Source organism: Chionomys nivalis, chromosome 12 (genome assembly GCF_950005125.1).
Source record: "Chionomys nivalis chromosome 12, mChiNiv1.1, whole genome shotgun sequence".
NCBI classification, from domain to species: Eukaryota; Metazoa; Chordata; class Mammalia; order Rodentia; family Cricetidae; genus Chionomys; species Chionomys nivalis.
The window spans coordinates 48087284-48111582 of record NC_080097.1 but is presented as its reverse complement, the minus strand read 5'-3'; the positions used below and the strand labels follow the sequence as shown (position 1 = coordinate 48111582).

Genomic DNA, 24299 nt, shown 5'->3' with positions numbered 1-24299 from the left:
CATGCACCACTGCCCAGCTTAAAATCATCTTTTAAAATTCACAATTGCAGCATAACCTAAAACCAGATTGCTTCAACATATTTATTTTAATCCCCCTGGAACAAAGCTATTATTACCCCAGGCCTTCCTCAGCAGAACCCAGACACACCCAATGAGGTTGGCTCAAATCCGCCCCTGTGCTTGGGTGGTCTGTTCCTTTAAGGAGAACTGCACTTCAGCGATGCTGTCACAGCTGTTGACCCTTCCACCTGCCCTTCTTGGGAGAGCCCACGCCCACACCCACTGCTCAGAACAGGGAGGCTGAGAAGGCAGGATTCCGTTCCCACAGTGGACAGTGTGAGCTCACCATTTCCTTTGCAAAAGCAACCTATTTTCTGGAGAACTTTCCTCATCCTCCTGACCTCTCCATGCGTCTCCAAAGTCGGGGTCAGCTCTTTCCCATCTGTTCTATTTTACTTTCTGTCACTAATAAAACACCATGACCAAAGCAACACCATGACCAAAGCAACTTGGGGAGGAGAGAGTTTATTAGCTTTACACATCCCAATCATCATCTATCACTGAGAGGAGCCAAAGTAGAAAGGTAAAAGCAGGGCTGGACCCTGCGAGCAGGAAACTGAAACAGAGGTCATGGAGGAATGCTGCTTACTGGCTTGTCCCCCATGGCTGCTCAGTTTTCTTTTTATGCAACTAGAGATCAACCACTCAAGGGTGGCACTGCCCGCAATGGGCTGGGTCCTCTCACATCAATCATTAATCCAGAAAATGCCCCCCTTGCCCATAGGCCAGTCTGATGGAGGTGTTTCTTTCTCCTTTCTTCCTTTCCCACCTCCCCATTCTCCCTCTCTCTCTACTTGGGGAAGGACATTTTGAGAAAGGATCTCTCTCTACATAGCCCTAGCTGTTCTGGAACTCACTATGTAGACCAGGCTGACCTGAAACTCAGAGATCTGCCTCCTCCTGCTGGGATTAAAGGTGTGAACCACCGCATCCACACCTGAGGTTCTCAGAGGGCTCTAGCTTGTGTCAAGTCGGCAAAATAAATAAATTAAAATAAATTAAAAAAAAATTAACCAACACACCATCCTTTTTCCTTTCCCTGCTAAGGACACGTTACTCTCCTCCCTCCTACAGTTGAGACCAGGAGGTAGAAATTGACTAGGCAATTGGGTGGAGGGGAAGTGACTAGCACCTTTCTTGACTAAAGGTTGGAAATACCCTTGCAAATGCCCATAACTTTGTCCTTGCAGAGGCCAAAGAGGCCACAAGTGTCTAATCTAGTGTCTCTGGTTTTACCATGCATGGCCTGAGGCTGAAGATGCCAGGAAGTGTCTGTGTGTGTGTGTGGGGGGGGTTGTTTCTGTTTCTTTCTCCACCAAAAGAGTACCCCTTTCCTGGAAACCATATTGAGGCTGTGACCCAGACTTCAAGGTCATTGAAACCAGAAATAAAAACTGGACTGGCCAGCCCACCCCCCTCCCTTCCTCATCCACTAAAGCACCATTAACTCCCAGGCAGTGAAGCTCAATGGGATCCCACCCGTCCCTGGTACCCTGGGACCCTTCCTACTTACTACCCAGGAGCTCAGCCTTCTTTCCCTCCCTTCAGTCCCCTAGAATACGCCCCCTACCTCACCCCACCCCACCCCACCCCCAAAAAAAAACTAACCCTCTGTGCTCCATGAATTTCATTCTTTGAATCTGAGAGATAAGAATTCAAATGCCTCTGGCTTGCAGGTGATTTGATGGCCATTTTGTTTCCAGGACCCTAGCCCTCTTCCTGTCCCTTCCACTAGAAATGAATATACTCATCCCAAAGCCTTACTGCCACTGTTGATGTACCAAAATATAACTTCTTCCCATTTGGTGAGGAAAGTCAGGGAAGCAGGAGCAAACTCTATAAGCTGAAGAACTGAAAATGGGGAAAGCTTGGTCCACTTAGCTTGAGTGTCCATTTTACAGTTGTCTACGTGGCTGTCTTCCAGAAAGATATATAGCAGCAGCAGGCAGCAAGAGCCCAGTATGCAAAAGGGCAGGATAGGAGACAAGGTAAGAGTTTCCAGAGGTTGGTTCATCTCCATATTGGCAAGACCTGACTTGCAGGTAACAGCTGCCTGGAGGAGTCAGTCATCCTGCGGATTTGAATACGTAACACACTGCCGTTTCTAACTCTAACGTACTTGACTGTAACTGTACCCTAAGCATTAGGGAGAAAAAAGATCCATCTGAAACTTATTGGACTTTAGGCTTGGCTGCCACTCTCTGGCTGTCACCCAGCACCCTCATCCTCAGGAGCCAGTCGACCTGCCCTTGCCTGCTCATCCTCCTCTCCCCTCACCCACAACTAGTCCGTCTCCTGCCATGGGTCCTGCTCCTTCTCGGTGACTCTGGCTCTTCCTAACACCTCCTCTTTTGCCCTTTGAGCAGCTGCTGGAGTAGCAGTTTCACCGGCAAGAGTTCCCTGGCTGCAGGACTCCGCTCCTTGTTTTGCAGTGGCGCCCTAGATTCCTTCACAGCCGCAACATCCCGTGAATGCATATTTTATGAATACTTAATTGCCAGGCAGTAGGTTACACCCTTTCTGTGCCTGCTGTTTCTCCTCTCTCTTTTTTAAAAGTCTGGCTAGGAGATACCACCCTGTGGCAGGGGAAGTAAAACTTCAGAAAGTTCCAGGGAGCAGGTGCCTAGGGCCACAGGGTGCAGAGCCGAGACCAGGACTCCAAGTTGTCCAAACTCTGAACCCCATATTCTTGACCAGAACAATCTAGTTATTTCACCGGGATATTAATTTATTATTTCTACAGTGAATTAATCTCTATCCCTTCCTCCTTGCTTTCCCAGAATATCCTAATTTATAATGTCATTACTTGTATCTAAAACAGAAACCCCAAATTGAAGAAGCATAATCTTCAATGTCACCAAGACCTAAAGCCTTGTGTGGTAGTTTGAATGTAACTGGCCCCCATAATCTCTTAGGGAGTGCACTATTAGGAGGTGTGGCCTTATTGGAGTGGGGATGGCCTTGTTGGAGTGGGCATGACATTGTTGGAGGAAGTGTGTCACTGTGGGGTGGGCTTTGAGGTTTCCTATGCTCATTGTCTCAGTTGACTTCCTGTTACCTGCAAGATATAGGACTCTCAACTACTCTCCAGTACCATGTCTGCCTGCATGCCACCATGCTCCCCACCATGATGATAATGGCCTGAACCTCTGAAACTGTAAGCAAACCAGCCCAACTAAATGTTTTCCTTATAAGAGTTGCCTTGGTCATGGTGTCTCTTTCACAGCAACAGAAACCCTGACTAAGACACTGTCACCCAGGGTCTCCACCACCCACCTTTTAGAATTCTCAAACCGTCCCTGGATCAAGTTCCCTTTATTCTTCCCATGAACTTATTGTCTCATTACCAAAATTTCTGGCTCAAAAATTTTTAACATAATCACAGTGTGGTTTTTCTTCTGGAAAGGAGCTGAAGTCACAATACACACAACGAAGCCAGCCTTCACTGACCTCACCATAGATGGGATTTTACAACACTTGTCCTTATTTTACATTTTGGAATTTAATCACAAACAGGTTTACACTGTGATTTAGCAGCCACATAAAAAGATCCCTGTTTGCCCTAAAAATTAGGGTAGGAGATTAGGAATTAGGGAAAAAAGGATCCATCCATTATGCCTCTGGTCCCCAATAGTGAACCAGGGTCCCCCAGTAGCATTCTGCCTCGAATAGTTCCGAATTTGAAATTCCCAGAAGACAAATGATTGATTGCTTCAATTTGGATCACATGTCTACCCCTAGATCAACTCAGCCTAAGTGACAGATTATCCCAAACCTACCTATAAATAGAGCTTATGTCCAAAGGACAGAGGCAAATTGAATAGGTGCGCACCTAACCAAAGTTACACAGTGTGGACAACATGGTTGTGCCCTCACATCATGACAGTCACCTGAAGAAGAGAAGAGGCATCCAGATACAGTCAAACAGGATTCTCATAGGAGAGTATCAGTTCAACTACACAGGATGGAGATAATTCAACACATAATCCATAAGCTTCTGGTAGGAAAAGTCAACATCAACAAGTTCAACAGAATTATAAAGAATGGTGCTTACCTTTAATTCCAGAACTCGGGAGATGGAGGCAGGCAGACCTCTGAATTCAAGGCCAGAATGGTCTGCAGAGCAAGTTCCAGGACAACCAGAGCTACACAGAGAAACTATCTCAAATAACAAAACAACAATAACAACAACAAAAAGGGGCTTGCAGGGCTGGGGAAGTAGCTTAATTGGTTGATACACTGCTTGTATCTCAGATGGTAGAGTGCCTGTCTAGCACACACCGATTGTGCATGGTGGTGCAGGCCTGTAATCTCACAATGGAGAGGTGGAGGCAGGAGGATCTAAACGTAAAGGGCTTCCTCAGCTATAACAAAACTACCCAAATAGCCAGCAGCAGCGAACCAGATTAAACATGGCGTAGTCACACAGACTATGAGTGAGTGCTCCTCCACCAACCTGCATCAGATACTGATGTGAATTCTGTTCTTCACATGATGCTAAGGAGAAGGAATTGGGGTTGGAGAGATGGCTCAACAAGCTGGGTGGTGATGACACACACTTTTAATCCTAACCCTCAGGAGGCAGAGGCAAATGGATCTCTGTGAGTTCAAGGCCAGCCTGGTCTATAAAAGCTATGACCTTGGTTCAATTCCTGGTACCCCCCCATGGCACTCCAATTCCAAAGGAATCCCACATACTCTTCTGACCTCCACAGGTACTAGTGCACAGACATGTATGCAGGTGAAACATTCATACACAGACACGAAAAATCTACTTTTAAAAGAAAAGGGATCAAGACACAAGGATATAGTCTCTGATTCCCAGATTTGGAGTCTAAGAACATGCAAGTGCTAATCCGATTGTTCAGGGTGCAGCTGCAGGTTCAGGCTGTTGGGTTGCTCTCTGAGCATTAGGTATGTTCAGTTTGTCAAAAGCCATCCAGACGCCCTTTTATTAATATATCACCCTTGAATGAAAGGATTTTTTTAAATACATAATTGGATACTGTCATGTGGTTACCCCAGAGCTGCCAGCTGTTGTCTGCTTGTTTCAGCCGTCCTGAGAAAAGGCTGACATACTGCACAGTCTCCTCCCATCTGGCCTGGAAATGGGGTGGCCACAGCATGCTGGGAAGCAGTCACATGACAAGGGACTGCTCAACAAATATCTTATGTAGACTTGGGCATCTTTCTAGACACGTATACAGACAGTGGTTCACCAAGAAAGCTGGTCTACAGAAAGCAAACGAGCCAATGCTCAGAGGGAAGTGGAAAACACTGTGGGAGATGGAGGAAGCAGCCTACGAGGTGGTCAACATTTCATTCTGGGGTTTTCCATCTATCCCAGCTATCATGGGGGCTGCATGCAATCACTCGAGTTATTGCCAAGAAAACCGTCATGTCATTTGCATTAACACGAAGAGCCTTCCCGTTCCTGGCAACCAAGCACACCTTGACTGACGTCATTAATGCTCTTTCCTGAAAATAACCGAGTGGTAGTCACCCGCTGACATGTCTGAGCGTGTGTCTTGAATCATCTTATTTAATACTTGAACAACACAACACAGGCAGCGTTGTGAATATTCCTACCTCCCAGATGAGGAAACGGAAGCCCAGAGGGGTAACTTACTTGTTCAAGTCTCAGAACCTGCTAAGTGACAGCGCCAGGTGTTAGACTCGGGGCAGCCTGGGTCCAAGGCCTGACATCTTAGCATGAAGAATGCTAACAAACGCAAGACGAACTGTGCACTGCATCTGCGCATCGGACGAAGGTGTCTGGTTTGTTAAGTGAGTTCCAGTGCAGAAACTCGAAAGGCTGGCTGGCTGGCTGGCTGAAGTCAGTAAGCATCGTTTCCTTCACAAGGATTGACAGTTTGGGCTAGAGAACTGTGAGAGGCTCAAGATAGGGCACAGCTATACAAAATGGAAACTAGATGCCAGGGGGATGCCGATTGCAAAGGACCTAGGTTCATTCCCCAGCACCCACATGACAGCTCACAGTCATCCATAATTCCAGTTACAGGAGATCCGATGTCTTCTTCTGACCTCCCTGGGCAGCAGGCATATGCTGCGTGTACATACATGCAGAAAAAAAAAACACTCATACGCATAAATAAACCTAAAAATTATTTTTAGGCCATACACACAAAAACAAAACAAAACAAAACAAAAAACCACTCACTGTGTTCTTTCACCAGGAAAAGCATTTCCAGAGTTCATCATAAACGTTCACTTAGGGAGTTCCTGCCACTGACTTAGTCTTCCCCAAATGCTGACTACCCAAAAGAATCCTGAATGTCAGTCCTACATATGCGAAACTAATATCAGAAGGTCTCAAGTTCTAGGGAAGGAGGCACCCATAGTCACCCATAGTCACCCATAGTCACTTCCTACAAGAAGAGCTGCCAGACCCACAAGCCACTCAGCCGTGATGCCATTGGTGACCCCACCAACCTTCAAAAAGATTCAGGAGCTGTGAGTTTAAGTCAGATAAGCACTGGTTCTATCTGTAAAAGGTGCTGAAAACCACAGCTGAAGATCTTTTCTATGCACAAGTGACTGGGCAATTGTGTGGCTTTATAATTAGAACAATGCACGATGATTTCTAGATTAGGGCTCAAGGTCACTCTTCTCTTCCCCGGCAGTCAGTGCCAAAAGAGAGAAAGGTCAGTCCCCAGGCTCTCTGGGCAGCACTCAGTGCATGGCTAAAAGGCTCACTCTCAGAGCTTCAGCTTTGATGTTACCTCTTAAAAGTGGCTGGCTTTTGTCTGCCCAAACTGGCAGAGCATTTGGGGTGGTGAGCGGATGATTTATGGCAAGAACACCAAGTTAACATCAGCTTCAAGCCAAAGCACATTTTATTGTCTAAAGAAAAAAACAAACCCATTTGTAGATGGGGTCGGGCAAGGCTAGTAAAACACTTTGCCAAGGGAAGTAAGGAGGGCCTGGGTTTGGTCCTCAGCACTACAATACACACAGAGTACTATTTTGTTAAGTCATTAACACCATGTCACAGTATTGCCTTGTGGCTATGAAAAGATAAATTTTGTTCTAGCTTCTTTCCATGAACTTTAGTCTAATTCAATCCTGTTATCTGCATTGAGAGAGTTAACCTGAATTGGACAAATAACAGTCATAATACTGGAGCTGAACATGTAGTGCAGTGGTAAAGAGCTTGCCTAACATGGGCAAGATCCTGAGTTTCATCCCCAGAACCTCAAAAAGAGAAAAAAATTCCCATTAGCTAGGACCAATAGCAGATATCAAGATGCCACTGACATTTCCTAAGCATGGTCCTGGGAGTTCTGTCTGGTGATGCAAGGTCCCCCTAAAGCAAACACAAAGGCACCAAAACTCATCCTAAATTAAATAATTGAGTAGCAAAGATGATCAGACAAAAACACACCACACCACCATCTGTTTGAGGGACTTGGTGTGATGAGAGCTATAACCAGAGAAAAGAAGTAGAATTAGTCAGGGTGGTGGCTGCATTCCAATGTCGCATTTGTATGCAGCCCGAAGCCTGTCCTCACACCAGGACGTCATCCACAGTTTAAAAAAGTCAACTGCTGATACCTTTCACCTATGAACATCTTCTGTGGAAAAGACTTGCAGTTGGCAAAATGTCACAGAGGTTTTGTTTTTAATTGAAATTTTTTTTTCATACAATATGTTCTGATCACACGTTTTTCCTCCCCCAACTCCTCCCAGGAACTACCCACCCACCCAACTGCACATCCTTTCTTTCTCTCTTTAAAAAACAAGCAAACAAGAAAACAAAGCAAAAATGCACACAATGTATGAGTCTGTGCACGCGCATGCACACACACATACACACAGAGAGAGAGAGAACAAAATATACAGGCAAGACTAATAAGACAAAACATGCCCAAACAAAGCAAATTGAGATAAAAAGTCTGCAAAACTCCATTGGTTCATTTTGTGTTGGCCACCTACTGCCAGACATGAGGTCTACCCTGACTTAAGGTTAATATACCCCGGTGAGACTTCACTGAAAAAACTAACTTTTCTTTGCAAGCAAATATCATTTGCACATAGGATCGTGGTTAGGGGTAGGACTCCATATCAGCTCTGGAACCCCATCTGGCTTGAACCTCTGAGGGCCCTGCAGGCTACTATACAGCCCCTGTGAATTCCTATTTGCATTGGTCCTGCTGTGTTTGGAGGAGTCATCCACCCCTCTGGTTCTTACAGTCTTTCTCCCTCCTCTTTTGAAAAGAGCCCCAAAAGGGAGGTTAATGAAGACATGCCATTTAGGACGGAGTGCTCCAACACAGAAGTTCTGAAGGAACATCAATGAAGCTGAACCTGGTGATTCGTGCCTGTGATCCCAGCAGAAAGATCAGAAAGTCAAAGCTGGCCTTAACTACCTACCAAGTTTGAGGCCAGCCTGGAATACACAAGACCTTGTCTCTAACAAAAAAATATATACATACATATTTAGCTAATTTTTACCTATGTGTATAAGTATGTGTCTGTGTGAGCATATGTCCCATATGTGCAGATGCCCATGGGGGCCAGAAGAAGAGGGCACAGGATCCCTGGAGCTGGAGTTACAGGTGGTTGTGAGCCACCTGATATGGGTGCTGGGAACTGAACTCAGGTCCTCTGCAAGAGCAGCAAGTACTTGAAACCACTGAACATCTCTCCAGTCACATCAATGATTTTCCTAACCAAGTGGCTATAAATTCAAAGTTCAGTGTGTGATTTCCAAAAGCACACTGCACACTATCAAAAGACGAGCTGCTTGTGAACATCTGGAGCTTTTTTTTTTTTTTTTTTTTTTTGGTTTTTTCGAGACAGGGTTTCTCTGTGGCTTTGGAGCCTGTCCTGGAACTAGCTCTTGTAGACCAGGCTGGTCTCAAACTCACAGAGATCCTCTGCCTCCCGAGTGCTGGGATTAAAGGCGTGCGCCACCACCGCCCGGCAACTCTGGAGCTTTTATATAGGGTGCAAAACCAATCGTTTCTACCAACCAGAATTTCAAAAAGAAAAAAAAAAGTAGGCTTTAAGCTAGTTCATAAAGGCTTGCAGCAAGATTTTGTTGGAGAAATTTTCTATTTTCATTAATATCACTAACATTAATTCTCAGTCTCAGTGATGAGAACATGACTGTAGGAGCCAAGTAACTCTCAGAACAAAATAATCCCCATCCCTCCCCCAACCAAACCAGCAGCCAGAAATATGGTCACATTTTCATGGCTACATCTGAACCATATGTGACAATCTTTCTACAAATTCACCAGTTTGAGGGATAAAAATATAATCATCCAAAGTTCATCTCTTATGGAGAACGTTCACAGACGTGCATAATTATATCATATTATAGACTGCATAATCATATCATGTTATAGACATGCATGATCACATCATGTTACAGACCTGCATGATTACATCGTATTAAGAGAAGCTTATCCCTAAGGTGAGGCAGTGACTACTCAGAAACAGAACACTTGGGGCTGGAGAGATGGCTCAGAGGTTAAGAGCACTGGCTGCTCTTCCAGAGGTCCTGAGTTCAATTCCCAGCAACCACATGGTGGCTCACAACCATCTATGATGAAATCTGGTGCCCTCTTCTGGTGTGCAGGCACACATGCAGGCAGAATGCTGTATACATAATAAATAAATCTTTAAAAAAAAGAGAGAAACAGAACACTTGACAGAAATGACACAAAAAAAGGCAGAAATACATCAGCTTCATGTGATACATAAAGTGCATACGGAAATTCTGTTAAAAGCCATTATGCCTGTGTATTGTTCATATATATGTATGATAATGATGCATGTTGTCAAATTGACAGAATCTAGAATCCCTGGAAAATGGGCTCCTGGACATACATGCCTGTGAAGGGTTATCTTGATTGGTTTATTACTGTGGAAAGACCCATCTTAATGCGAGCAGGTCAATTCCCCACGCAGGGGACTGAGTGGAGAGAGAGGGCTAAGCGGAGGTGTGCAAGTGTTCACTGCTCCAGTTTCCTGACTGTGGCTATAACGTGACAAGCCACTTCACACTCCTGCCGCCTCCTCTGCCGTGATGGACTGAGCCTTGAAGTGAGAGCCGAAATAAGTCCTTTCACCATTAACTTGCTTTTACCAGTATTTTCCCACAGTAACAGAAAAGTTAAGAAAAGTAAGACTACAGGTAAATCTGCTGAAACCGTGACACAACATGTGTGTTTCGTGTTTAATTCGTGCTTCCAGGCTAGAGGCGTATGCTTATTGTTGTCTCTATGGACCAATCACCTGGAGGTTTTATTTGCTTGTTTCACTTTCAGTACATGATTCTCAGTCATCTCAAAAGCTGCTGGGTAGCTCCCAATGACAGTTTGCGGACCAAGATAGAATGAAGTTTTTTTTTTTTTGTTTTTGTTTTCATTTTTGCTTGTTTTGTTTTTTTGAGACAGGGTTTCTCTGTGTAGCCCTGGTTGTCCTGGAACTCACTATGTAGGCTGGCCTCCAACTCAGAGATCTACCTGCCTCTGCCTCCTGAGTGCTGGGACTCAAGGTGTGTGCCACCACCACCCAGTGTATGAAGTTTTCATCACTCACAGATACATGAGAAAGGCAAAGGCAAGTTAGTATGGCTTTTCTGTTAAATTTTTATTTGATGTGTATGATCATTTGTATGCATGTATGTATGTATGTGTACCACATGTGTGCAGTGCCTGAGAAGACCAGAAAAGGACATCAGATCCCTTGGAACTGAAGTTACAGATGGCTGTGAGCTGCTGTGTGGGTTCTGGGAACTGAATCTGGGTCCTCTGTAAGAGCAGCAAGTGCTCTTGACCACCGAGCCATCGCTCTAGCCCCTTTATTAGTATGTTTTAAATGAAGTGAAGCCTATCTGATGAAGAGGATGTCTTTCCTTCTAAGACCATGTCCTTTCAATTTTAATGTCAAAATGTGCTTTTATGAAGTGACATTGCTGGCGGATGGCAACTGTACCTTCCTCACTTGACAAAATACTACAGCACTTAGTTTGTAACATATTGACCCATAAAGTCTAGCTGTATGGTAACTGCTAGTCTGCCCAATTACACTCTTCTTGGAATGTTATGTGCATACATGTGCACACACACACATTCCCACATGTATGCATGTGCACCATGGCATACATTACTGAAAACACTCCCCAGTAACTTGACTTCCTTTTTTTCAAAAAAAAAAAAAAATTTAACTTTATATGAATTGGTGTGAAGGTGTCAGATCTACTAGAACTGGAGTTACAGACAGTTGTGAGCTGCCATGTGGGTACTGGGAATTAAACCACGGACCTCTGGAAGAGCAACCAGTGCTTTTAATCCCTGAGCCATCTCCCCAGCCCCAGATATTTTTTTTTCTACTGACAGGGTTTCTCTGTGTGACAGTCCTGGCCTGGCTGTTCTGGAACTCACTTTGTAGACTAGGCTGGCCTCAAACTCAAAGATACACCGCCCCCCCAGAGTGCTGGGATTAAAGTTATGCACCACCACTGCCTGGGAAGACTTCTTATAGCCTCCAGGGGCCACCGCATGCTGCCATTTGCACCCTAGCGCTGTCCCCTCTACAGAAACCAAGGGTTCTCGGTGTGACTAATAGAAACATGATGGTAGCCATCCCCAAGACGTGGTGTGAGGTCTTGCAGATTTCCACCTGACTGTTCTTTCTCTTATGACACTGTACCACCCAGTTTCACAAAAACTCACCATCAGGGCTGGCATGATAGCTCAGCAGGTAAAGGCATAGTGCCCAAGCCTGATGGCCTGAGTTCAGTTTCCAGGACCCACACAGTGAAGGAGATAGCCAACTCCCACAAGGTGCCGTCTGATCTACACACACAAGCAATATAAATACAATATCTAAAATGTTTTTAAAAACAAACAAAAAAGACCTTACACCATGGGGTCAAAAGCAAGCCATGAGAGACCCTTATGGAGAGGAACTAAGTCTGCTGGGAACCAGAGCTGACAGCTCAGCCCAAGTCCAGCCTCCATAGCTGCGATAGCCTCACCAGAGACCCAAGACATACCATTCCTGAGTCCAGAACCTTCTGAAACTGTAAGATAATAAACATGGGCGTTTTAAACCACCACCTTTGGGATAATTTGCTAGGGAGCAATGGGTAATTAATATAACTCCTTTATCCCCAGCGTCATCATCAGAAGCTCCCGGCATATTCTGTGCCTGTGCTGGAGGAGAAGGGGGAAACCACAGGGGCTCATTTCCATTTCCCAGGCTTCAGTCTGCCTAATCCAGCTCCTTTGTCCTCCGTCGCTTCTTCAATTTCTCATGTTGACCATTGTGCTCAGTAAATGAAATCCGCCATCTCCAGCAGCAAACCAATTCCACAAGTCTGTAGACTTTGAGAGAGGAAATCAGTCCGGGTACATATGGCATTTTGTGAAGTTTTGGAAATCTGGTATATTTCTGTTGACTGACTCTCTGGCCCCAGCTGTGACATCAACACAAAATCCAAGACTAGCTCTACAAAGGAACAAACCTCATGTTTCACCAGGCAAATCGAAGGCAGCAGACGTGACTGATCTCCTTTAAATACCTTCCCTTCTACTTTTACAACAACGTATAAGTACTAGAAAAAAATTAGTGGTATTATAGCCAGTGCCAGGGTTCCTCTGAGGGGCGCAAAGATGTCTATTCAGAGAACAGCCTTAGCATGGCACTCAGTCTGGACGGAGAGACCAAGGCTTAGATCAAACTGTGAAACAGCGAGGACTAAAAAGATCTCACTCGAACAGGTCCAGGAATATGGATTCTGGAGGTAAAGGGAGACAGGCCTTATAGACCGGCGGTGAGAGGTTCCAGCTTGGAGAAAGAGTCCCAGAGACAACTGCTTAAGATAGCAACATCTATTTTGGGACTTCAAGTTATTTATGTTGCTAAGGGTATAAAATTGCTCGAGCCTTCATTAATATCTGTCGTAAGTACCAATGCTGTGAGTGAGAAACTTGGGAGAAAATCAAGAGAAAAGGGGATGGGAGGCTAGATAGATGGCTCAGTAGTTGAGAGCACCAACTATTCTTGCAGAGGACCCAGGTTCGATTCCCCAGCACCCATGTGCTGACATGCAACCATCTGTAACTCCAGTTCCAGGGGATCCAGTGCCCTTTTCGGGCCTCAGTGAGCACCAGACACATATGTGGTATGCAGATATGCATGCAAGCAAAACACCCCCACACAAAACATCAGTATCGCCTTTAAAATATAAGAGAAAGGGCATGGGAACTGAGTTGACAATTGGGTCATTGTGGAGCCAAGGAGTAAAAGCATCCAAGTGCTGGATGTGATGGGACATGATATAATCCTGGCACTTGGAAGGCAGAGGTTGAAGGATCTCTGAGTTTGAGGTCAGCCTGTGCTACATGGCAAATCCCATCGTAAGATAAAGCTCACTATACTGTGTCAAGGGTGTACTGGGGTCATTCCTCCTGCCTCCACTCCCACATGCTGGAACTACACATGTGTGTCACCATGCCTAGTCTCCCGTTTCCACTGAGCCATCCCCTCATTTTGCCCTGGCTGAGTTAATATAACTATGATACCAACAGTCAAGTATATCTTTTCTAGACTCTTCCTCAGAGCTCTTAGGCCACACTACCCACTAAGTACCTTGTCCTGTTTTGCACCAATCCAGTTGTTCAAATCAATTTTGTCGAGATCATGAACAAAATCCTTCTTCTGTCTACCTGCCCAGGTCTTTCTCTTCTCTAGGTACCACAACCCCAGTAACATGGTCACAACCCAGCTAGTAGCCCAAGGTGGAAACATGGGCTGTTACTTTCCTGTGGCCTTCATCCACCATGTCCAACTGGCCATCGGAGTCTGATAAGGATGCTTCTAGAAACAAATCCTACTGCTTCTTCACCCCACTGGACTTCAGAGAGGGTCTGCACCTTAATGATGTCAGGAACTTACTATGTCTGTTCCTGGCCAAGTATCTCACCTCTATTGCTTGAGACGGGGCTGTGATAATTAAACAATACACAAATATGCAAAATAGTCAAACACAATAGGAAATTAAAAAAAATCCCCCTGGATCTCACTTTTCCCAGTCTTTACCAGCTGGTAGGTCAAGATGTCTGTCTACCCATGTGGCTCATCTTGCCCTTCCTCTTCTGAACGCCCTAATTTTTCTGAAAATAAGCAGTACTGACATCCCTTTGCACAAAACCTTCCCGCATTTTGTCTTCTCCTTTGTTTTGATTTCTTGACCTTTGGTTTTGTTTTGCTTTCATTCCTCCCCTCCCCCGGGTCTGACATAGTCCAGGCTGGCCTCAGACTCACTCTTCAGCAGAGGATGTCCTTCAAAGCCGAATCCTCCTGCCTCCACCCCAAGTGCTGAGGTCACAGGCACACATCACACCTGACTGTTTTTTTGCCCATGGAACTAAGTCCTAATTCTTAAGCATAAGTGGCGAGCTCTAACTGCCCTTCCATCTTCCTGAGTCTAGTTAGTCTAAACCATGAACTCCCCACAGGCCACTTCCTGTCCACACTGGCTTCCTGTCTGCACATGCTGACCCTCTGGCGGTCAGCTCCTGACCCACACCATCGTCTCCAAAGTCGTTATTTAAGGGTGACGCACGTTCTCTCAACTGTTCAAGACATAGAAGCTCAAATTCTACTGGGGGAGGGGAGTTCAGGGGGAAGGGAAGAGAGGGGGATGATGGAAGGGAGAAAGATAGGAGAGGGAGAGAGGGAGAGAGGGAGAGAGGGAGAGAGAGAGAGAGAGGAGGGGCATGAGAGGGGAGAGAGAAGTAGTATGAATGAAAATGAATTGTGAATATAGGCAAAGTGACAAAAACTGGTGCATCTGGTTAAGAGTAACTTCACACTTAAAGTAACAAATGCTAGGTAATCCTGAAAATGTTTGTTAAGTTTGAAATTACTTTAAAAGACAAATAAGATTAAAAATAAAAAGCATTATGCAACAGAAGAACCACAAGGAAACAATCAAACTAACCCAAGTTGAACATTTTACCAAACAACTGACCTACATTCTCAGAATGTCAATGTCCTAGAGGGACAAGGAGGAGAAAGCGAGGGAGGGAGGGAGGGAGGGAGGGAGGGAGGGAGGGAGGGAGGGAGGGAGGAGCGGGGAGGAAGAAGAGGGAAGGGAGGATTGAAGGAGGGAAGGGGTGTGAAATTCAAAATTAACAATGCAATGGTGAACTTGGATTGGACCAAATTGACAAAAAAGTTATGACATGCATGATTGGCACAAATGATAAAACTTGAAAATGGACGCCATTATTTAATAGCATCATAGCAGTATCGAATTTCCTGAAGTTAGATATAAGAATGCGAAATGCATGCTACAGCCCCGGGTGTGGCTCAGTGGCAGAGCAGTTGCCTGGGAGGTTCGAGGCTCTAGATTCCCACCCCTCCAACACCAAAAAAGAAAAAAGAGGGCTGGAGAGATGGCTCAGTGATTAAGAGCACTGGCTGCTCTTCCAGAGGTCCTGAGTTTGATTCCCAGCAACCACATGGTGGCTTACAACCATCTGTGATGAGATCTGGCGCCCTCCTCTGGCGTGTGGGCATACATGAAGGCAGAATGTTGTATACATAATAAATAAATATATCTTTAAAAAAAAAAGAAAACAGAAAGGAAGGAAAGAGGGATGGATGGAGGGAAGGAAGGAGACAGAAAGAGGGAGGAACTCATGGGAAAATATTTAAGATACTTAATGGCAGAAGATCATGTTTCAATATATAAGAGTGCCCCCTTCTGTGTGTGTACGCGCGTGCTAATACAGTATGTGTCAAAGAAAACAAAGCACTCCGTCTAGTTTGAAAGCTTTCCCTCTCCACTGAGACAGACAAAGACTGTAAATGTTGATTACCAACACTCAAGATGACACAAATAAATGGGAAGATTTCCTGTGCTAGTGGGACTAATGAATATTACTAAAAGCCCACATTACCCTACAAACCCTCCCTACAAACCCCTACCAAAATGTCCGGGACAATTTTCACCAAAAAAGAATCAGTCCTAAAATTCATAAGGAAGCATGACGCTCCAAATAAATAACACAATCTAGGGCAAAAAAATAAAAAGCTGGAGGCATTACATGACTTGATTTTAAAATATACTATGAAGCTATAGTAACCAAAACAGCATAGTACTGGCATAAAGATACAAAGATGAGTGGGACAGAACAGAGTACAGAAATAAATCTACACATTTCTAGACAACTAACCCAGCATAAAGAGCTCACACAGCAAGGAAGGATGTAAACCGGAATAATAAGCTCACACACCGGCGAGGGACGGTCTCTTCATGGGACAGAGGCTGAAATCCATGGGCACGAGAACGAAACTGAACTCGTTACACCATATGCAGAAAGGTATTCAAATGGAGTAAGACTTAAATATAAGACCTGGAAGTTTAAAAACTAGTAGAAGGAAATACAGAGTGAGAATTCCTCGACATTGACTGGGGATGTAAGTTTGGGATATGACCACATTGCATAAGGCAATACACACAGACAGACAAAGAAGGTGATGCTAGATTTACAAAGCTTCCACACAGCACAAGACATAACCAACAGAATGAAGAGGTAACCCACGGGAACAGAAGGGAATGTTTGCAAACCCTGCATCTGAAGAGAGGTCAATTGTCCAAACTCTATAAAGAACTTAATGGTATGAAAAATAAATCTTTAAACAGACCTTAATGCTAGCACTGGGGAGGCAGAAGCAAGTGGATCTCTATGAGGTTCAAGGTCAGGCAGGTCTACACAGTAATTCTCAGGCCAACCTGGACGAAACAGGGAGATCCTTTCTCACAAAAAATAACAATAATTATAATAACAACAACAATGATAAATGTTTTAAAAATATAAAGATCCAAAAGATGGCAAGTGTTTGGCAGAGTTGTGAAGTTAAGAGCATCTTTGGCAACTGATGAATTAGAATTGAGAATTGTAAACAATGAATTACTATAGAGTTTCTTAAAAAAAAAAAAAAAAAAACCTAAAAGCAGCCAGGGGCTCAAACTCAGTTCCCAGCACCCATTTGGTGGTTACAACCATTTATAAATAAAGATCTGTTGCTCTCCCCTGGCCCCCATGGGTTCATGTGGAACACTTAAATAGACACAGATAATACACATAAATAAACCTTTAAAAAAAAATAAGAGTCAGCCCTGGGCTCCAAGGAGAAGGCATGTTCCTGCCCAGAGCTGTGATAGACTGAGCAGGGCCAAGAAACCCACATGCAGGCCTGCCCTGGGCTTCAAGAAGAAAGCATGGGTCCACTCATAGCAGCAAGAGGGGCACTATTATAGTGAGCAAATGCACACCGTTATGGGGTACACACACACACACACACAGAGACAGAGACAGAGAGAGAACGGTTCATGTCCGGTGGACAGAGGCAGATCTGAAGATCTGAAGAGGGAAAAATAGTAAGGAGCCAGCTAAGGTGGGTGGCTTGATTGTCACCCAGGGCCACAGTGATGTCTGGACCCATGTTCTTGATCCTGATAAAACTATGGCCTGTGTTGATGTCTGAGGCTCCCTGATACCACCAAAGGCAGAGAGGATAGAGCTATACAGAGTGGGCCCCAGCCTTCACTGGCTCCAACACTAGGGAGAACTGGTCCTGCCCCTCACTGGCTGAAGCATTCAGGGGAGGGTGTCTTACACCATACCTGGGCAGCACAAGAGAGCTGACCCTGTTCAAAGGGGCATGGGCAAGTTGGCACTGAGGAAGAATGGAATGGAAGAGCAGGTCACACCCCTCTCCTTTGCCATGTGATGGCATGGGTAAGGAAAAGATGTCCTCCTCCCCTCACCCCTCGCCACCTGCAACAGGTGGGGGATCTGACCCAACCCCTCACCAGCTGCAGCACTGCAGAGAATGACCTGGGCGGCACAGTAGAGTTGATCCTGTTGACAGGGGCACAGGTGAGCCAACCCTGAGGGTGTCAGGGGGTATAGCTGGTACCACCTCCCTCGTCTGTGGTGTGCTGGTGGGAATGAGAAAAAGATGCCCTCCCCCTTGCTCCTAACGCCTCCAGATGGCAAGGGAGCTGATCTTTTCCTTTACCAGCTTCAACACTTGGAAAAGCAGGCCCTGCACCTCATCCGGGCATAGCTGACCCTATTGATGGACTATGGGTGAATCACCCCAAGAACACAAGCATGGGAAATCTGACCCTGCCCCTCATCTGCCATATGGAGGTATGGACAGGGAGAAATGCTCCTCCCCGCTCTCTGCCTGTAGCTCTGAGATCATAAGAGTGGAAGAGCTGTCCTGCCCCTAATCAGATGAAGCACTTGGGAGAGTGGTGGTCCCTGCACCTCACCTGGGGGACACAGTAGAGCTGGCCCTGAAGGTGTAGGTGTGGGAAAGTAGCAGATCCCAAGGATGTGGAAGCTAGAGAACTGGCCCTGCCCTTGCTCATAGCTACAAGGGGTGAACTAGCCAGGGCAGTGCTGCAGAGCTCACCCTGGTGGTAAAAACAAGGAGAGCTTGTGGGCTCACCAACCCTGTCACTACCCAGACCCAGAACCAGGCTTATAACTGGACCTGCCCCAACATCCACCCATTTATCATCTGCTGGAGCACATGAAGGGGCAGGTCCTGCAGACCCAAAGCTGCAGGATCTCCACAACACAGGGCAACAGAAAGATATTCAAGAGGAGTTCCAGTGAGGGCCAGCATCAATAGTGTAGCAGAAACCAAAGACCAGAGAGCGCAAACCAAACCAATGACTCTTTGCAATGAACACTTGCACAAAAAAACTAAAAAAACAAAGTGGACAAAAGGGTTTACTGCGTGACTGGCTATGTCACACTACAGCTTCCACGATGAGATTTCCCCTTTTTTTCTCTTACATTTTATTCTATTTTATTTTATTTGTGGGGGGGGGTTGCAAAGGCAGAGGGTAGATATGAAGGGACAAGAAATGAATGGGAACAAGATGTATGATGTGAAAGTCACAAAAAATAAAAAGTTAAAAGAGAAAAAACTGAAAGCAGAATGACTGACCCTCTGACCAAGTAATAAGCACTGGTGACAACAGTTAGGGGCTGTGACTAACCCACCTGCATACCGGGGTGTCCCCTGGCTAATGAACAGGTCAAGGGACAGAAAAGTACACACCTATAGAAAACTTTCTCCAGCCTTAAAAAGAGAAGGGCTACTTGTCACGTGACAGCACGGAAGCCCCTAAAGGATGGTAGCTCACAAATGCACACGCCGCACAATGCCACAAAGATGTAGGATCTGAGTCAGTCAAACTCAGGAGCAAAGCACAGAAAAGCAGTTTCCAGGCCAAGAGCAGATAGATTCGGTCAGTTAGGGCAAGTTCAGTGGGATTTACCTAACACCCCAGTGTCCACTGTCCAGGATGTGCTAGTTTGTGGGGCTAGAGAGATGGCTCAGTGGTTCAAGGCTGCAGCTTAGGGCTGCTCTTCCAGAGTACCTGGGTTCGATTCCCAGCATCCACAGGTGGCTCAGTTACGGAGGATCTGACCTTTCTTCTGGCCTCCATGGATCCTCCATGCATGGAGTACAGAGACATATGAGCAGACAAAACAGCCAAACACATAAGGCAACAGACTGAATAAGGATTACAGTGTATTTGAAATTTGTTAAAAGTAAGATAGTTAGAGTTCTAACCACATGCACTTAATGCATGTGTAAGTTATTTTTGGGTTTCATGGGTTTTTATCAAATTTTTTACTTACCAACCACAATTTCCCCTCCCTCATCTCCTCCCACCCCCTCCCTACTTCTTCTTTCTATGCCCCCCGCATCCTCTCCTCAGAAAGGGAAAAATCTTCCATGAGAGTCAACAAAACCTGGCACATTAAGTTGAGATAGGACCAAGCCCCTTCCCCCTGCATCAAGGCTGAGCAAGGCATCCTTAGGTTCCATAAAGCCAGCTCATGCTCCAGGGACAGACCTTGGTCCCACTGCTAGGGACCCTGTAAACAGACCAAGCCACACAACTGTCACCCCAAATGCAGAGGGCCTAGGCTGGTCCCATGCAGACTCCCTAGCTGCGGGTCTAGAGTCTGAGAGCTCCCACTAGCTTGGGTCAACTGGGATTTTCTGTTTTAAGGCAGGGTAGTGCTACTTAGATGAGGTTGGCTTTGAACACGTGATGCTTCTGCTTCAGTCTCCTGAGTGCTGGGATTATAGGCCTGTGCCACCACACCCAGCCTAACCCAGATAATATTTTCTTTGGGTTTGTTTGTTGTTTATGGTGGGCCTGGGGATCGAACCTAGAACTTTGCATATGCTAGGCAAGAGTTCTACCACTCAGCTATGTCCCCAGTCCAGTAATTCCTTTTAAAAAGCTGCAAGCAGGGCTGGAGAGATGGCTCAGTGGTTAAGAGCATTGCTTGCTCTTCCAAAGGTCCTGAGTTCAATTCCTGGCAACCACATGGTGGCTCACAACCATCTGTAATGAGGTCTGGTGCCCTCTTCTGGCCTGCAGACATACAGACAGACAGAATATTGTATACATAAATAAATAAATAAATAAATATTTTTTAAAAAGCTACAAGCATGAGTGCCTTCGTGTGCATATGCAATTCACAGTGCCTGCAGAGGCTAAAAGAGGGCACCAGGTCCCCTAGAACTACAGTCCTGGGTGGCTGTGAACCACCTCATATTCTCTGCAAAAGCACTGAGCCATCTCTCCAGCCCCCTAAATGGGAAACTGTAGCTAGAGCTTCTCAAAACATAAAAAGGGAATTAGTGTTGCAGCCTATACCATTGTAAATGTTTTTAATCTTACTATAAAATGCCCCAGTTGGGTTGTTAGGATCGATTTTTACCTTATTGCATTTAGACCTAAGGATTCTGGAGGCAAGAATCTATGTTGTCTTTGGGGAACAGCAGGAGGAGAATTCTAACTCAGGACAGTTTTAATTGCTGCTATGGTGTTACCGGGGGGAAATTTATGCTACAATGTGAGCTCCTGGGAAGGAATTCTTGAGATGAGAACTGGAACAGAAAGCAAGCCCTTGGTTTGAGCTCAGCGTGGTGCTGCCGTTCATGTAGTCACTCACTCTGTGCTTCTGTCCTCTTACGGAACCTCCAGCAGCAACATTGGAAGGGCCACAGCTGGTTCCCAGTAGACAGACAAAGAAGCCACATCCCTGTCTATGGAGAGAGACAGCAAGTGCCTATGAAAGTTGGAGCCGGTGGCCTTTCTTATTTCCAGCTTCTAGCACCATTGCAGGAGGTGGTCCCATGATAAAATCCCCAGGGTGAGGGGCTGGAGAGACAGTTCCGAGGTGAAGAACACTAGCTACACTCTTCAGAGAACCTGGGTTCAAGTCCTAGCAGCCACATGGTGGGTGGTTCCCAACCGCTTTCTGTCTCTCCAGTCCCAGGAGATCCAAAGCCTTCTCCTGGCCTCGGGGCAGGGGGGGCACATGGTACACACACAGACATACATGTAAGCAAAACACCCATACACATAAAATTAAAAGAACTTCTTAAAGCCCTGGGCTAAGAGGTCAACCCACTGGAGAATACAGAGATGCCAGAGATGCCATGTTCTTCCTCTCTCCCTTGCTCGCCCTCACTGGGGATCTATAAGTTTTCTTTTCTCTGTAGCTTCTGCCCTTCACCCTGCCCATCCTGTGCTGCTGTTTGGATGTGGAATGCCCCTTGACAGCCCGCTTGCTGAAGACCTGTTCTTCTGAGTGGTACTATTTAGAGGGACCATGAACCTTTAAGAAGAGATCTTGGGACTGGAGAGATGGCTCAGTAGTTAAAACTGCTTACTGTTCTTCCAGAAGACCTGAGTTTGGTTCCCAGCACCCATGTAAGGCTGCTCACAACCACCTATAACTCCCCTTCTTGGGGATCTGGTGCCCTCTTCTGGCTTCCAAAGGAACCCATACACATGTGGCCTACACACATATACACATAATAAAAATAAATCTTGAAAAGACAAGAAAGGTCTTGCGGGAGGCTGCTAAGTCACTGGGATCATGCCTCTGAAGTGAGCCATATGATCCTGATCGCTTCCTCTCCTTCTTTGGCTGTTTGGCCATGAGGTGAGAAGCTTGCTCCTTCCAATGACCACCAGAGGCCTAAGCAACAGCTCCACCTGGTCACTGGCTGGACCTCCCAAAACTGTGAACCAAAGTATACTTTTCCTTCAAGGTAATTATCCCGGGTATTTTGACCCAGTAACAGAAAGCCAGGTGACACACACTGCAAACCCTCACAGAATAACTATCATTTCTGTAACTGTCAATACTGGGTCCAAGGTCACCCCACACGGAGGGCCCAGGACACTTGGAATTCTTCTTGGGAAGTTACCTGCCCCATAGGTCAAGTGCACTTCTCTTCTTAGCACAGGGTCAGGTCAAGCAGTCTCCAGATACCTGTCCAAGAGGAAAGCTCCGTACTTGAAGAAAGAAACAAGTCTCTTGTGGTTTGGAGTCGAAGCCCCCTCTCCAAGGCAGTTTGAGTAGCAACCAAGTGTTTTCCCAGGTATAGCGTCTAATTCAGTCACAAGAGTCACGACGGACCCCACCCCTATGGACCCCAGCAGTCTTTCACTGTCTCTGCAAGCACAGTTTTTGCTCTTACAAGCCCGCCGGAGGTTTCTATTGTCTTGAACTCAGAGTGTACAGAACACAGACATTCAGCCTCTCAGCTATTCTCAGGGATGTTTTTGCTCTATAAGGACACAAAGTGGTTTTTGAAGCGTCTCTTGTTTGTCGCAGGGTTCTGCAGCTATGAGGGAGCAGGCTTTGGTGAGCAGAGGAGAGAAAGCTATGTCTTTGTGTTTCCCTGTGATTGCTCTGCCAGAGAGTGACATCCCGGGGGAGCTGTCTAACAGCAGACAGCATTGCTAACAGGAAGCGGGCAGCAACATGGTTTTTAGCAATAATGATCAAACAGTCTTTGAATTTTCCCCTTTATCCCTGAAATGCCTGGTGTTGCCTCGGATCTATTCATCCCCGCTTATTCATCTGGAGCGAGTCATCTCTGCGGGTCTGTACACAGAAGTCACAGGGCTCCGAGGACATCGCCTGAGACAAAAAGCTCCCAGGCTCCGAGGGAGGGCCAGAAAGATAAACATTTGCTCCAAAGATTAAGGAGCTCTTTAAAAGCCAATAAGAGAGGAAAGAGCAACATGAAAATGTCTCCTCCAAAGGGCCTCGGTTTTTGAAGATGGCCCCCTGTAGCCCTCTTAACATTTTTTCACCATGGCCGTCTCTGACTCCTCCATCCTGTTTGCTCCACTCCTATTATCCTCTGGCATTAATTTTCTCCATTAGTTATCCGGTCTCGCTCTGGGATGTTCTACATCCTGTCTCTGCTGCTTCCTTCACCTTAACCTATGAAGAGCGCCATCCCCAGAAACGCCCCCACTGCCTCAGATGCCCTGTTCTCGGAGGTCCTCTCCCCGTGTCCCCTGAGGGTGGATGAAGACCAGCAGCTCCAACACTGTCCAGACTTACTGACTCCAAAATCTCTGTGGTTGGGGTTGGGAGGCTCTGCATTTTAGAACCGTGTATGATGGTCCTAAAATCTCAGGACCTGGGAGACACGGACAGAAGGATCACCCTTGAGTCTGAGGTCTCCAGGAGGGGTGGGAGATGGGGGGCAGCAGGTGAGTCGGGGCATGGCTCATACTTACTGAGCAAGCATCAGGACCCGAGTTCTAATCCCCAGCACCCACATGAAAACCGAACATGAAGATACATGTCTGTAACCCCAGTGCTAAGAAACACAGAGAAGGTAGCATCCTAGGGGCTCATGGGCCAGCCAGTCCAGCAGGAACAAGTGAGCTCCAGGTTCAGGGAGAGACAAGAAGACACCATCATGGCCCGGCATGCATATGCATGAGGTCAAGCACCCCGGCCACACCCCCAACCTATATTCTAACAAACACCTGGGTGATTCTTGAGCTGCTCAGAGACTGAAAATCACTGTTGACACAAGTTGTCCCTCTCTTGTGACTGGATTGTCTTCCTCTGTCCGGTCACTAAACTTATCACCTGGGGCTCTCTCTGTCCTATGCCTCAGGTTTCCTTGGTTTCTTTCCTCTAAGTGAACTCAGTCACCAAAGACCAAGTCAGTGTTTATTTTTGCACAGACTGAGCCTACACCAGATATTCTCGAGTGTGCATCTCCATCTCTGGCCTCTTCTCTGAGCCCCTGGGATATGCGGTTGCTTTCTGGACCTCTCTAGCAAAATATTCCATGGATTTCTAAACTCAGCTAGT

The 24299-nt window shown here is 46.0% G+C and overlaps 1 protein-coding gene across 6 annotated transcripts in view; it reads right to left on the bottom strand.

Annotated features, from left to right (window-relative positions):
• Positions 1-24299, bottom strand: part of Extl3 (exostosin like glycosyltransferase 3) — a 94865-nt gene that overhangs the window by 45292 nt on the left and 25274 nt on the right. The gene's annotated exons all lie outside the window — the stretch shown is intronic.